Here is a 15,047-nt window from a genome sequence, read left to right on the forward strand (position 1 = left end):
GTAACATTAGTTCCATAATTACTCAACCTATAGCAGCCAAGTATAAGGATCCAGGGAGCCCCACCATAGCTTGTATCATAGGCAATACACACATTGAACATGCTTTACTTGATCTTGGTGCAAGTGTGAATCTTTTGCCTTACCATGTTTATAAGCAACTAGGATTGGGAGAATTGAAAGCAACTAGATCTACTCTTCAATTGGCAGATAGGTTAGTTAAGATTCCTAAAGGGATGGTTGAAGATGTTTTACTGAAAGTGGGAGAATTTATATTTCCAGTTGATTTCATTGTGCTAGATACTAAACCTTTTTCAATCAAAGATGAAATCCCAATAATTCTAGGAAGACCATTTTTGGCTACCAGTAATGCATTAATCAATTGTCGAAATGGCCTCTTACGATTATCTTTTGGAAATCAAACTGTAGAGTTTAATATGTTCAGGATAGGGAAACAAACACAAATAAAAGAAGAGCTCAATATGCTTGCTGAATCTTTTGATTTTCCTAATGATGTGATTACCAACTTTGAGATTGATTTTGATTCTGAATTCCAAGAATGTATGGATATGTTGGATGATGATAGTGAAACTTTCTTTTCTGAAGTCTTAAATTTTCACACACCTTTGGAACCTATTAAATCTCTATCCATCTCCATCTCCATTCCCAAGCCCTCAATAATTGAACCCCCGAAGCTAGAATTGAAAGAGTTGCCTTCTAACGTGCAGTATGCTTTCTTGGGACAAGATAACTCTCTTCCTGTCATTGTTGTCTCTGATTTAACTTCTGACAAAGTAGAAGAGTTGATCACACTACTGAATGATAATAGAGAAGCATTGGGTTGGTCTATCACAAATATCAAAGGTCTAAGCTCTTCCATTTTACAACATCATATTCATCTTATGAAAGATGCAAAACCTTCTAGAAAACCTCAATGTATGATGAGAATTTTCTTTTACATGGTGAATGTTTTTCTTGAAGTCTTTAGGGATGACTTTTCTATTCATGGTTTTTCTTATTTGGAGTGCCTTCCCCATCATACATTGCTATTGAAGATAAGACAAAAGCTTCCCATGATAAACACATCTTGACTGAAAGGTATACCCCTCACTTGTCTTCCTTGTTTAGCATGCATGCATTGAGGACATTGCATTACTTAAGTGTGTGTGTGGGGGGGGGGGGGGTATAGCTGTGTTGTAGATTTTAACTTTGACTTTTGGTTATTATACATATTCTTTCAATTGCTATGATGTGTGAAATGAGAGTGATTTTGGTACCCATCATGAACACATAAAAACCCTGTTGAGAGGAAGGTAACTTGTATATATGTTGAGATGAGACTTTCCTTAGAAAAATAAAAGGCCCTTAACTTAAGGCGTTGAACCATCTATGAGTTTTGTGGGTCCTTGTTTCTTTGGCTAGAAGTTGAGATCAATTTAGTGTATGGCATGACAAAAGAAGAAAAAGAAAGAAAGAAAAAAAAAAAAAGAGTAGAAAGTAAAAGTTGAATTCCTTGGAACTAGATAGGGCACTCCGACTCAGGAATCGAGGTGACTTGATCGAAACTCTTAGGAAGGAGATTATTGAAATGAACTCTCGCATCACTGTCTATGTGGGCATATGCAAAGCAAAGCTACAAAGTAACTTGGGTTTCTGGTGTCTGCTCCACCATGTTATTCAAGCCAACCGTAGTGGAGTAATGTAGAATTCACTACTCAAAAGAAAAAAAAGAGAAATAAATACAAGTGTCATCAATGCCTTGGTAAAATTGTTTGGTCAAAAATACTTCAAAACCTTAGTCCTTGGTCCCCTTACTTTATGAGTGGTTTTGCTTAAAGGAGAGGTGTACTTGAAAGATATAAGGTGAGTCCTTGATTGAGATATATGCTAAGTCTCAAGAATCAATATGGGGTAATAAAGTTCAAGTGTGGGGGATCTTAAATCAATGGTGAGAAAAATTGTCATAGCTATTGATCCTGTATGAGTATTTACCAATTGTTAGAGTTGGAATTTGCAATATTTTATTTTGAGCTAAAATTGGAATTTTGGATGTACATTCACTACAAACATCCACGAGACAAAACTCGTCCTCTAGGGGTAAGCTAGTGGTTTAAAGGCTTGTTGCACATGCTAAGTGTAACCGTGATTCCTACGAAAGTGAGTTAGGATTTATTTTGTTGCACTAGTTTCTTACCTGCATTTGTATTTTTCTTTAATTTTTGTTTGAGGACAAGCTTAGTCTAAGTGTGGGGGAATCTGATGAGCACATTTATGTGTGAAATCTTAGGGCATAAAGCATGCATTTTATACACTTGGAGTGGAGTTACCTTGGGTTTTATGTTGTTTTTGCAGATTTTATGACTTTTCAAGATTTAAGCAAATATTTGGAGTTTTGGGCTTGAATCATGCTATTTTACACGTCAAGAAGTCCATTCAAATTCTCAAATGCGAAAATGGGCCTGATCTGGAGCATGATAGGCTAGAGATGTCTTATTATGGGCCAACTCCAAAATATTAAAGAGATAAAGAAGGCAAATTTGATCTACGGCTGAGATTTTAAATCAAATCTACAGAGATATTATTGAGAGAGTCCAAATGGAAAAGAGTCCTTGCATACCTCAATATCTTATCTCTTATCTTGGATTTAATTAAAGAAAGAAAAAGAGGAAAAATCCCGTTTTTGAATGCCTCTGTCCAGTTTTGATAAAACCCTTCATCGAACGGTCATCCGATGTCCAATCGTGCTGATTTTTGGAGGAGAGCTTCACGACTACTTATACCTCAAATCTAACGGTGGAATTATGCATCTGATTTCTCTAAGTTGGTACGATTAGTACGTCAAAACCCTAATTGGCTGAGTCAGATAGAAACCTTGAGTTTTATTCAAATTCAGCCGTGCTTCATATCTCATGTAAACTCTATAAAAGGAGAGCATACTCCATCAAAAGGGAACATGTTCTAGAGCTTAGTAGAAGCATTCTTTCTTCTCTCTTTAGTTAATTAAGGTTTTCTCTAGTTTTCTTTGCTTGCATTAGTGAGATTTAAATTTCTAGATTCAATGTTTAAGTTTAATCTTTTTATGTAATGCAATTCAAGTTCAAGCTTCAAGTTCAAGTTTCAATTTTTTTTAGATTCGTTTTTCTCTGGGTCTAGCAATTGCAGATTTAGATCATTCTAGATCTAGATCTGGTTGTTAGGGTTGGTTGAGATTCGAATCGTTTGTTCAATTCGCAAGTAAGTAACCTTCTTTATTGATCTTCTCTCCTCCCTCCATTCCCGCTTCTATCTACCCCTCCATATTCTTAATTTAGGATTTACTTTCAGCATTATTTATTGTTCTCCCTTCCCCTGGATCCTTGATCAGAGATGCCTACAGTCGTGCCTCTCTTTGGTTAAGACTTCCTTTTCCTTTAATTGCTTTGTTTATTTACTTTCTGCCTATTCATTCATTATCTCGGACCACATAACCGGAGCAAGCCTACGGTCGTGCCTCTGCTTCTGGTGACGGGTGGTGTTGCATCTGCATTTTAGCTATTTCCTTTTCTTTTTATTGCTTTGTTTATTGCTTTGTTTATTTACTTTCTGCCTATTCATTCATTATCTCGGACCACATAACCGGAGCAAGCCTACAATCGTGCCTCTGCTTCTGGTGACGGGTGGTGTTGCATCTGCATTTTAGCTATTTCCTTTTCCTTTTATTGCTTTGTTTATTTCTTTGTTTATTGCTTTGTTATTGTTTGCATTTTTTTCCTGTCTTTTATTTATGCATTGATTGTGTTTAATTTATTTTTCGTTTCAATTCGATTGCATTAGACATATAGATCAGGATCGTTTAGTTTAGTTAATTAGTTAACAAAAAAAATTGAATCATTCCACTCTCGCATTACTATTAAGAAGTTCAAATTCTAAGTGGCATATCTCCCTGAGATCGACCCGTTAGCTACACGATACCGTGCGCTTGCGGTTACTTTTAAATTTCACAAACATCTGGAATGAAAGTAAGATCTCCCCCATGTCTTCTTTAGGGTTAGGTTGTACTTGGACATCAAACCCCTTAGCAAAGCACCCTTGTATAGCAAAATACATGGGGGTGGTTGCTAGTGGCGGTCGATTGAACCAAGCAACCACCTGGTTCTGGTTGCAGGTTTTTGCCCTATTTTGCCACCTGACTCCTATAAATAGTAATCCTCGCCTATTTTGCGAATATTTTATTCGTGGTTACCGTTTTTGGAGGTTAGACGGCTGTGGAGAAGTGCTAGAAGCAGATCTGAAGTGCTGTTAGAGTCCTAGAAGGTTCTACTGTCATTCATAGTTGATCTGGTTGAGGTAAGTGATTCCCTGTTCACTCGTGCTTCACCACTTGTTATGATAAAAGTAGATTAGTACTTCTCTTTGGTTGTTCTTGATCCTTCTATTGCACCGCCTACCTTTTTGTTAATATTGGTGAGATCATATCCGAAAACGAAACCCTTGCTTTCGTGAAAAGGGCTGATCTAAATCAAGAGGGAGGATCCGGATAACCAATTTGATGTCTTTGTTTAGGTTTAGTATCACCCATGGTTATGGGAGTAATAGATTTGAGATTCGGACTATGATCATTCAAAATTCGGATTGAAATCAGATGATCAGAAGCATGAGTTTCGGATTGAAACTCTCTGTTTTTGGGAAGGTCACTAGTGGCGGTCGCTCAACCTAAGCGACCAGCCCGAGCGACCGGCTGGTTTCCAGTGACCAAATGACTTTTGGTTTTGATCCGATTTGATTCATTTGACTTATACCTTACTGTAACCCTGCATATAGGTGTCCTCTGTTTGAAGAGAAAGTTTTATAATTGTTTACAGATTACTTTTTTATGGACGAATTACCTATATGCAGGTAAGGGCATACAATCCTATCTTTATGAATTAATTTGAACATGCTAGTCCAGTGTCTGTTATTATTAATCTTTTATTTCATATGTTGCTGTAACCATGTTTCACCTACTGATCTTGTTACATGACTGCTGTTTGTATTGTTTATACATGCACTTTGTCGATTATGAATGTGATGATGTTGTTTGATAGTACGTGGTTCTAATGGAATAGATATTCTATTTGGATATCTTAGCTTGGGATATCAGAAGGCTGTGGTATGGGACACATGCCTATTGATGTCTCCAGCACTGTCATAACTGCTGGATGACATACTTAGGTAGAATCTAGAGTTGCATGGCTAGGTACCCCACATGCTACTACCCTTTCGGTAGGGGAATTGAAACCGGATGACCCATGATGAAAGTGATGTGACGATGGTCCACTGTTAGTCATATAAATGGTAGGGTTGTATATGTTAGGGTTGGGCTAATGGACGTCCAAGGAATGGACCGGGTGTCGTGAGGAGTCATGAGAGCATTCCGCCCCAACAATATGTGGATGACCATAAGGTTATGGAATGGAGTCCAATAGCGGTATCCAGTCCGTGAGGGTTCTCATTCCTAGGTTGCAAAGGATACTGAACCGAGTTGGTTGGTGCCATAGGGGATGTATCTGAACTTCATGTAGTATGTTACCTGTATGACCTTGCATTGGATTAGAAACCCCGACATGCGCCAATACTCATGCCAATGGTGTCACATCCACCTAGCCGGTATCCTACCTGGCATACTTGAGTGTGTGATCCACAGCCCCGAAGATCAAGTATCAAGGTAATCAACCTCCCACATAGACAATAACATAATCATGAACATAAATAATCAATGTGCAAAAGATAATCAAAAGATCCAAATAAGGAAAGAATAAATCATATATCATCAGAGTACGAAAGACAATCAGAATGTCTAAATCAATATGTAAAGTGAGGCGGGATCCCACTCTACAACCAGCGGAAAGTAGATCACAAATCAAAAGAAAGACTACAACTGTTTCTAAGATAAGAAAGAAATAACAAACTAAACTAGAGTCTATTCTATCTTATAAAGAACGTCTTCATAAACATAAACTTCATCAATGATGCTCAGACGTTCCCACTCCATAGTAGGGCTAATCTTGGTAACAAGCAAAACCACTTGAGGAATCCTCAATGTAATCTTCATGGTTGCTAGCACCTTGCGTGAAGTATGCCTCTTCAGTTTGTGCTTCCTCATATTGACTTTCATAGTCATCAGTACCTGTAGAGTAATCTAACAAAACATTTCACAAAAGGAATGAGTTTCAAAGAAACCTAGTAAGGCAGTTAATCCATAACAACGTAAATAGCAGGATTTCAAAACAAAGTAAAATGCTATATGATATGAAACACATGATGCAATATGATTCTAACTCTATGTATGTTGGTCTCTATTGGCAGACATGCTTTAAGTCATAGCACCATACTTCTTTAGGAAGGTCTCATTACACAACGCCTTTTGGTAGTGGGTCCGGCATCCCTCGGGACATTCTATGGCTGGGGGTTAAGTCACCACTCTCTCACATCACCATTGGTTTAAGTACTGGCGCATGTCAGGGTCAAAGCCTAGCCAAATGCAAGTCTCCTACTTAGTTACATCAAGTCAGATCCAGATACATCCATTCCTCGCCCCTGGCGATCCTTTCCGGTATCCTTCACACTAAAGTCCTCATAGTCCCTGACTCCAGACTCATCAACCCTATAGGTCATCCACATATGGTAAACGGGAAGCTCTCACGTCCCCTCACGGGTTGGTTACCAGTCTTGAGAGCCCGTGAGCCCAAGTCTATCCATATGCAACCCTACCGATAAATGGTCCCCACAATGTGATTCCTATCCTTTCACGGGTTGGTTACCGGTCTTGAGCGCCCATGAATCCCCATTGCTACCAAGGGTCGTTCGGTCTCAATTACGCCTCCGATTAGGGTTTGACATAACGGGACATCCTAGCCAAACACTACTAGACAGTCCTAAATATGTCATCCAATAGTTTAGGAAGGTGTCCAAAAGGCATCTCCAGAAACATCCCATAATATTCCCGTAGTTGTCCACGGACAGAAGTGTCAAAAGGACACCTCTCCTTTCCAAACCATACTTAATCATACACAAACATAAATCCATAACATCACATATATGGTAGCTTCTTATATGGAAAGAAATCAATAATAACATCCAACTTGCATATATTTGGTAAGTAAATCATACATGAATCAATTTAATATAAACAAGTAATGCTACTGTAATCAAGATAGTTGCATCAGTAATATATATCAGTGTAAACATCTAATTAAGGAAATAAACTAACACGATTCAAATATAGAAACTATGATATGCAATCTATGTAGTTAAGGAAATAACCATCCTTACCTTATATAACTCGCAAAGGAATCTTAGGGAATCAAGTAAGACCTTGACTAAACTTGGGAAGAAAGTCCTAAACAAGTATATACAACATATTAGGAAAGATACTTAAAAGGAAAGATATCAAAACATCCAAAACAGACCAAATATGAGATTGTTGTACTCATTGGTCGATTGACATGGTCTACTGCCTCAGTTGACCAATGAGTCGACCAACAGAGATAGTGACCTTAAAAAATCAGAGTTTTTAGAATATAAAACCGAATTTGGTGGTTCAAAAGGGTACTAAACAAGGGGAAAACCATAATGGCAGTGTATTAGTATATAGAGGACTCTAAAACACTAATCAAATCAAGTCTTCAAGTTACAAATTAGGAAACAAAAAGTTACCATAATTAGATCAATCATGGTTATTGAAGAATTCATAGTAAAATCATAGACAAGAACAATAAGATGATGGATCACTGTTTGTGATAAAAGAATCATGAAAAGCATGCTTAGATCTTCAAGAAAATTAGATCTAAGACTGAAGAACATCAATCTAAATAAGGAAAGAGAATGAATACAAGCTTTTCTTCAAAAGCGAGTGATGATCTTGATGAAGATCATCCACCAAGCTTTAGATCCTTAGGAAAAGAGAGGGAAAGATTATAGTGATGGTTGCAACAGAGATACAACATCACTACTACTGTCCTCAATCAGAAAAGGAAAGAAAAGTAACGAAGAATCAAAGATGGAACATAGAAGAGGATGATCACATACCTTTTTGTGTAAAAGCACGAGTTTTGACGAAGATCCGTCAAGATAATCACCAAGGACGCAAGGGAGATGACTTGCAGAGGGCTCTGGTACGTTACAAAGAGTTTGGAGGTAGAAAATACGAAGTAGACTTGAGATTGGACTTAAATAGAGCAAGCAAAGACCTAATTAGCAAAATCAGATCCCATTGGTCGATTGGATTGGTCCACTGGTCCTAGTTGACCAATGAGTCGACCAATCAGAACATCAAATCCAAAACAGGGAAATGAAGGCTCAGATCAAATCCAAACATAAAAGGGTTTTGCACACACACCAAGTGACTTACCTAGTAGGTAGAAATGCCTTCAAACCATGACAGAGAGCACTCCAAGTCATTCCACTAATTCCATCTTCATCAGAATGCAGTTTCCATAAATGGAACACTGACATCAACACTCATGGATTCCAAGCCAGCCACCAAGTCTTCTACTAAAATGGCCCAAAGCTGACTTCTTGCCTTACTTCGGGTTGTCGGACCTACAAACAATAGGGTTTCCGGGTCAAGGTTAGGGCTGGGTTTCACAAATGGTCATGGTGAGAGAGTGTTGACTTAACCCCATCCATGGTTTGAGAGCCAGGTGTGGACTTTCCATCTTACCCAGGATCCCTACAGAGGTAACTAGTCCTTGCTGGATTAGAGTGACTAGACCTACCCAGAGGAGGGTATCTTAAAGCATGTCAACTGTTAGAGACTTGCATAGTTAGATCTTAGTAGCATTCATACTTTTCACTCATACATATCATATATGCATTTCTGATTTGTTGGACATATGGATGGGAATTGTTATTGTTCTTACTGAGTTTTCCAGAACTCATTCCTTTATTTGTATATGTTTTATTAGCCTGCATAGATGGAGGAAATGTGTCGGAAGATGGATTGGTTTCCTATGAAGGAACCTTCCTGTATGAAGAAGATGTGGCACCGACAATGGGAAATGGAGATAGCCTGTGCGGGAGCTCCTGCGAGTGCATGGAATGTGCTTATAGCACCCATTGATGGGCGGAGGAGACAATTGGTCAGATAGTTTGCTCACCGTATGGAGGAGAATTGGAGGACCCCTCATCTTGATAAACTTGAGTCTAAGTTTTTAGCTTTAGAAAAAGAAACTGGAAAGAAACTTATTTAAACCTTTTGAATTGCTTCCGCTGAACTCGTATTCTTTTGATTTATTATTCTTTCATTGATTATTTTATTGGAGTATTTGGACTCATGTAATCCTTTAATTCATTAATTGAACTATTATTGCTCTTGATTGTCTTTATTTTTATTTATTATTGTTGATAGACTAAAATTGTGGATCCTGTGACGGATCACTCCCACGGGTTGTCGGGCGGGTAACCGAGACCGGCGGGTGGGGTGTGACAAAAGTGGTATTATAGCCAAGGTTTTACGAAGTCAATAATACTTAATACAAGTGTTAGATGAGCAATCTGAGTCATAGATCCAGAAGTGACTCAAAAGAACTAGAGTGAATAATAGAAAATCTTTCGTTAGAAACAAACTAAGAAAGCAAGTGAATCTTTCTTTTGCATAACTTACTATAAGTCAAGTGAAACACATTCTCACATTATAATTATCAAGAAGTGCATAAGAGACAATAATATAAATGCAACAAGCATAATTGTACTTCATTAATAAGATAATGCTTTACATAATTCGGAGTGTGCTCTACGCTTTACAAAAGATAGGGAATGAACATGCGCTGAATAAAAACTACAATAAGTATATCTAAATCCTAAAGTTAGTCTGTATTGAATCAAAAAGGATAAAAGCCTAAGTCTACTACTGCTGTGGTGGAGGTGGTGGTGCTAGTCTCATCTGGCGGAGAATATCAAGGCACTGCTATCTGGCCCCTCATCTCTACCTGCCCCTGCTCGAACTGGTCCATCCGAGTGAACAAACCTCTAGCCCAAGGTGGTGCGACCTTCGAAGTATCCTCAGCCCCGGTTGTGCCCCCTGTCTCGAACTGAGAAGGTGGTGGTGAGTCTGAATGATCAGCATCATCAGCCTCTACATCCATGTCCTCCGGCTCGGTTGACATCTCTGGTGAATTTGGTCCGCCATTAAGTGCATCTGAGCGACCGATCTGTGACCTATCGTGCCGCCATGGCCGACCGGAATAGACTCCTCTCCCTCGAAGTCAACCTCGAAGTGCTCGAAGATCTGTGTCAGAAGTCGCCCGTATCCAAGGTTCGCTCCCCTCGGATATGTCACTCAATAGATCATGGCAGTCTGAATGATGTATGCCAAGTCAATCTGATAGCGAGTGTACACCGAGAAGGTCATCATAGCCTGCATGAGTGAGATCTCACTCTGATGACCTGCCTTAGGCAGCAGGTTTTGTGAGATGATCTGGCATCAGGGAAGTAACTCAGTCACTGACTCTACCCCGCTGCACTCCCGTAAGCAAATTCCTGAGTAGATGAGAGCTCTCTACTCCTAGTGGATGACATCATTTGAGTCTCAGTGGTGAAGCGTATGTCTGTAGTCTTCACCCTGCTCTCTATCACCATGACATGCCATGCTCTCCCACTCTCTCCCTGTGGAAGGTGTCAAGTTGCTGTAGAATAACCTGACTAGCTTTGGATAGGCATCCTCATTCAAGAACAAGGTACCTCTCCAGCCCACTGCCGCAAACCTACTCTCGATCTGGAACTGCTCTACCTCTGCAGTCACCACCGGTTGTCTATACTCGATCGAGGGCTGACTAAAGTGGCCAATGTACAGCTCCTGTGCCTCTAGTGACCTGAAGTAAGCTGGATGGACTAGGTCCTGTGCGTCACCCCGACCACGACCTTGCTGCGAATGGGTACTCTCCTACCTCCACGAGCAGCCATCTAGTGTGAAAAATCTGTTTTTAGGTAAAAAGAAAGCGAAATGAGAATTAGGACATGTCTAGTAATTACCCGTCAGTGTAAAAATGCATAGTGAATAGTAGATCTATGCCTAGACATGTTTTGGGAAGTAAAGGAAACATTTTGCATCAAAGAAAACCTAAAAATAGTTGCACATTGTAGTTTCTTACATGCAAACCATGGAAATGAAGGGTTTTGTGAGAAGATTACCTGTGTAGCATGTAGAAGTTGTGTGGGAAGTAGATCCGAAGCCAACAGAGTCTCCATAATATTTTCCTTAGCCTTAGCACAAAATCCCCAGAGCCCTAGTACTGTTTTGAGAAGTGTAGAAGTGCATTGGTGGATGGTCCTAGTGATGACTCAACACTTCTCCTAGAATTTAAAAGGAGAGAGAAGGTTAGTCATGAAGGAATAAAAAAGGTGCTTTTGGCACGTCCATAGACCAATGACAGAGAGTCTGATTGATGAGGTTAATATACCCAAAATGTAGATAATTGAAAGAACTTTCATTCAAGCAAGGTTTAAAGTATCGATATCGAGTATCATATCAGTTAGGTGATTTTAAGAGATGTATTGTCCTATATCGAGTATTGTATTGCTTTGGCTAACGTATTTTAGTGTAATTCAATGGAGAGACGCATCGAGATGTATCATATCGGTTGGGTCAAATATGGATACGTATCGGCTAGTATCGTATGGTATCGTGGGATACTTTAAACCTTGCATTCAAGTAAAAAATCACCGAATCGGAGTTCGGATGGGGGTCCAAACTTGGATCGGTCAGTTGGACCATCGGCCGCCCCAACCCCCCACCCCTTCCCAGCTACGGGATAGAATCGAGATTTCGGGTTTTAACATCCTATTTTATGTTTTAATTCACCTCTAAATGCATTTTCTAATGCTAGAGTGGGGATGAGGCTTGGGGAAGTGGAGAAACCAAGGAGAATAGTAGATTCCATCCAACCAAAGGTGCTTTGTGACCCATATTGTCGCCAGAACACTGAAGGAGGTGAGAATCCTTAAACCCTCTTCTTTAAACATAGTTTTGTGGGGGTTTTCTTCACTTTGAACGTGGGATTTCGGTAGTTGAAGCATGTTAGGTATTTTGAATGCTCTTGAATAGTTGTATTAATGGTTCCCTCTAGTATGTGAGTCGTTGGTGTGAATTGTTGCAAAAGATTTCACGTTTTGACTTTTTGAGATGCCCACGGGCGATTTAGAGAGTCAAATTTGGGGCCTTTTGATTTAGAACGAATTGGATCACATTGAAGGTACCCTTAGAACCCTATTGCTGCCAATTAGACTTTCCCAAAGTTTTGTTTTGATTCGACCTTGAATCGGTGGTGTGAAATTCCACCTAACCCTAGCCTGGACACCCTGTTTGTTTTGGATGAAGAAGTGATGTGTTTGGTGTTTGACCTTGAAGTTAGACCTTGAGTTCAGTGTTTTTAGCCTTGGAAGGTCCTATGAAGTTAGATTTGACCCTTCCTTAAGTTGGTTGAGGACCCAAGGGTTGGTTTTGACCTTTGAGATGCAAAATTCAGCAACTCTCAAGGGGAGGACCCTTTGGTCGATCCTCCTTGGTCAGTATCATCAACCAAGACCATCGACCAAAGCATCCTTTGGGGCAAAATTCTCTATTTTGGGGAATTTTAGGTTTTGGGAGCCCTATATATTCAAACCTTGATCTAATTTGAATCACTTCGCCTCTAAGCCTCTAGAGAACATGGGAAGAACCCTAGAGCCTCCTCCTCAAGCCAGGGAAGATCCCTAAGCATTCAACCAAAGTTGCTCTTTGATTACTCTTCTTCAAGGTTGGTGTTCTATCTCTTTCTTCTCTGATCTACTCTCTCTCTATTGTTTCTTCTTATTGTTTTGATTATGAGGAAGGTATTACACTATTGTAATGACCCAACCTCTGATCTCCTTTGTCTTAGAGTGAATCCCCATTCACTCTATGTTCTCCCTTGAAGCCATATGGTGATTCTCCATGTATTTGATATAGTATTGATAGCATGATCTACCCTTTCTGTAGTTTTCTATTCTATTGTGTTAGACCTCTTCCTTACTTGTTTTCTATGCATGATCTACTATTTTCTATCCTTTTGAATGAGGCCCTTTCATTCTAGCCTTTCCGTGATGATTTGCAGTTTTAACCTAGTAAGGCTTTTATTAGAATTCTTTTCCATTGATCTTGTTAGATGTTTAAACCTTCATAGATAATCTTAGAATGATGTTTTAGAATTTTCCTGTTAATTTTGGAGTGTTCCAATGTGTTTTCGCGATTTTCCAATAAAAAATTGAAGATTCTGTCCGTACACTATCTACTTGGTCGGTCCTCTTGGTCGATAACATAGACCAAGGACCATCGACCAAGCAAGTTGCTGACAGGAGAATTCCCTGTTTTATCTTTGTTTTGACTCCGATCTTTTGGATTTACTTCTTATGGTCTATACATGTTTGTTTAAGCTTGTTTAGGTGATTTTGGATTTGTTCTCTGATCTCTCTCTTGAAAGTTATAGATTCAGAATTCGAGGTGAGTACGTTCACTCAAAATATGCATATTTACATGCTTGTTATGATATGATTTGAATGCATGAATTAGTTACTGTTGTTTTACTTTCTTTACATTATATTACTTCTGTAATCACAATAGCATGTTCATATTGTGATTTACATATTGGAATTGATCATGAATGATGTGAATGTGATTTGGACTATGATGTGATATGTATGGAATCATGATATGATGTGAATGCCTAGGTTGTAGTTGTGGAATGGGGAATGCCCTTTTGGCATTTCTGTCTTTGGACACCAGTGGAGGTGGTATGGGACGCTTTCCTAGGGTGCCCTTTGGCGCTTTCCTTGACTACTAGTTGACATACCTAGGATTGGTCTAGAAGTGTTTGGCTAGGAAACCTTTGTCATGTCTAAACCTATTAGAAGGGGAATTGAGAACAAGAAAACCGTGGCAGCAATGGGGATTTGTGGGTGCTCAAGACCGGCAACCAACCCGTGAGTGGACATGAATCACATTGTGGGAGCCATTCATTGGTAGGGTTGCAGTAGTAGACTTGGGCTCATGGGCGCTCAAGATCGGTAACCAACCCGTGAGAGGACATGAGAGCTTCTTGTTACTATTTGTGGATGACTAACAGGGTTAAGAGTCTACGTAGCCGGGAAGGAGACGATGACTATAGGGGGAAGGATACAGGAAAGGATCGCGGGAAGCGAGGAATGGACGTATCTAACCCTAAGTAGATGTGACTCAGTAGATGATTTGTATTGGGCTAAGATTAACCCTGTACACATGACAATACTCAAACCAATGGTGATGTGAGAGAGTGGTGACCTAAACCCCAACCATGGAATGTCCTGGAAGGATGCATGACCCAATTACCAATGGAGAACCCAAGATACTGGGAAGGTTGAGGGAGAGTGATTTGAAGCCTACTTAGAGGAGTATGGTGCTATATCTTAAAGCGTGTCTGCCAATAGAGACCGGCATATATAGAGTTAGAAGCATACTTACATTCATTGTCTTATATCATTGCATTTATGTTTGCTTTGAATTGTGTGTAGATGGCTGTTGTGATTGAACTACTTGATAAGTTCTTTTGAGCTTACCCTTCGGGGGATATGTTTTTAGATTTTGCAGGTTCGGAAGAGAACCTGTGCTTCGGTATGGAGGACCCTTCCTTACATGGTTCAACTTAGGAAATCAATGGAGAAGGTCATGACCAGTGGTGTGACCAGCACACAGGTTTGGACTACATTGACGGCTCCTATTGACGGCAGCCAGCATCGTCTTATTCGCTGATGGGATCGTGAGCTAGAAGCTGACCCAAAGTTTCAAGAGCACAACCCGAAGGTGAAGAAGATGAAGATTGAAGACGAAGAAGAGTCGATGGAAGATTTTGACTAGTTTACTCTTGTTCTTCTAAACTTATATTTTGAATTGTAATAGTTTTAGAGTTTGCTTTAGATTTCAATCTACCTTCTGCATTTATTGTGGGGTATATTTCTATTATACACTACAATCATCTTTTGATTGGCATCATGTTTTCTACATTCTGATATTCTTTTGTGATCCTTCTGAGATCATTTCTTGA

Source organism: Hakea prostrata, unplaced genomic scaffold, assembly GCF_041222555.1.
Source record: "Hakea prostrata isolate BN-2017 unplaced genomic scaffold, UWA_Hpros_2 contig_58, whole genome shotgun sequence".
NCBI lineage: Eukaryota > Viridiplantae > Streptophyta > Magnoliopsida > Proteales > Proteaceae > Hakea > Hakea prostrata.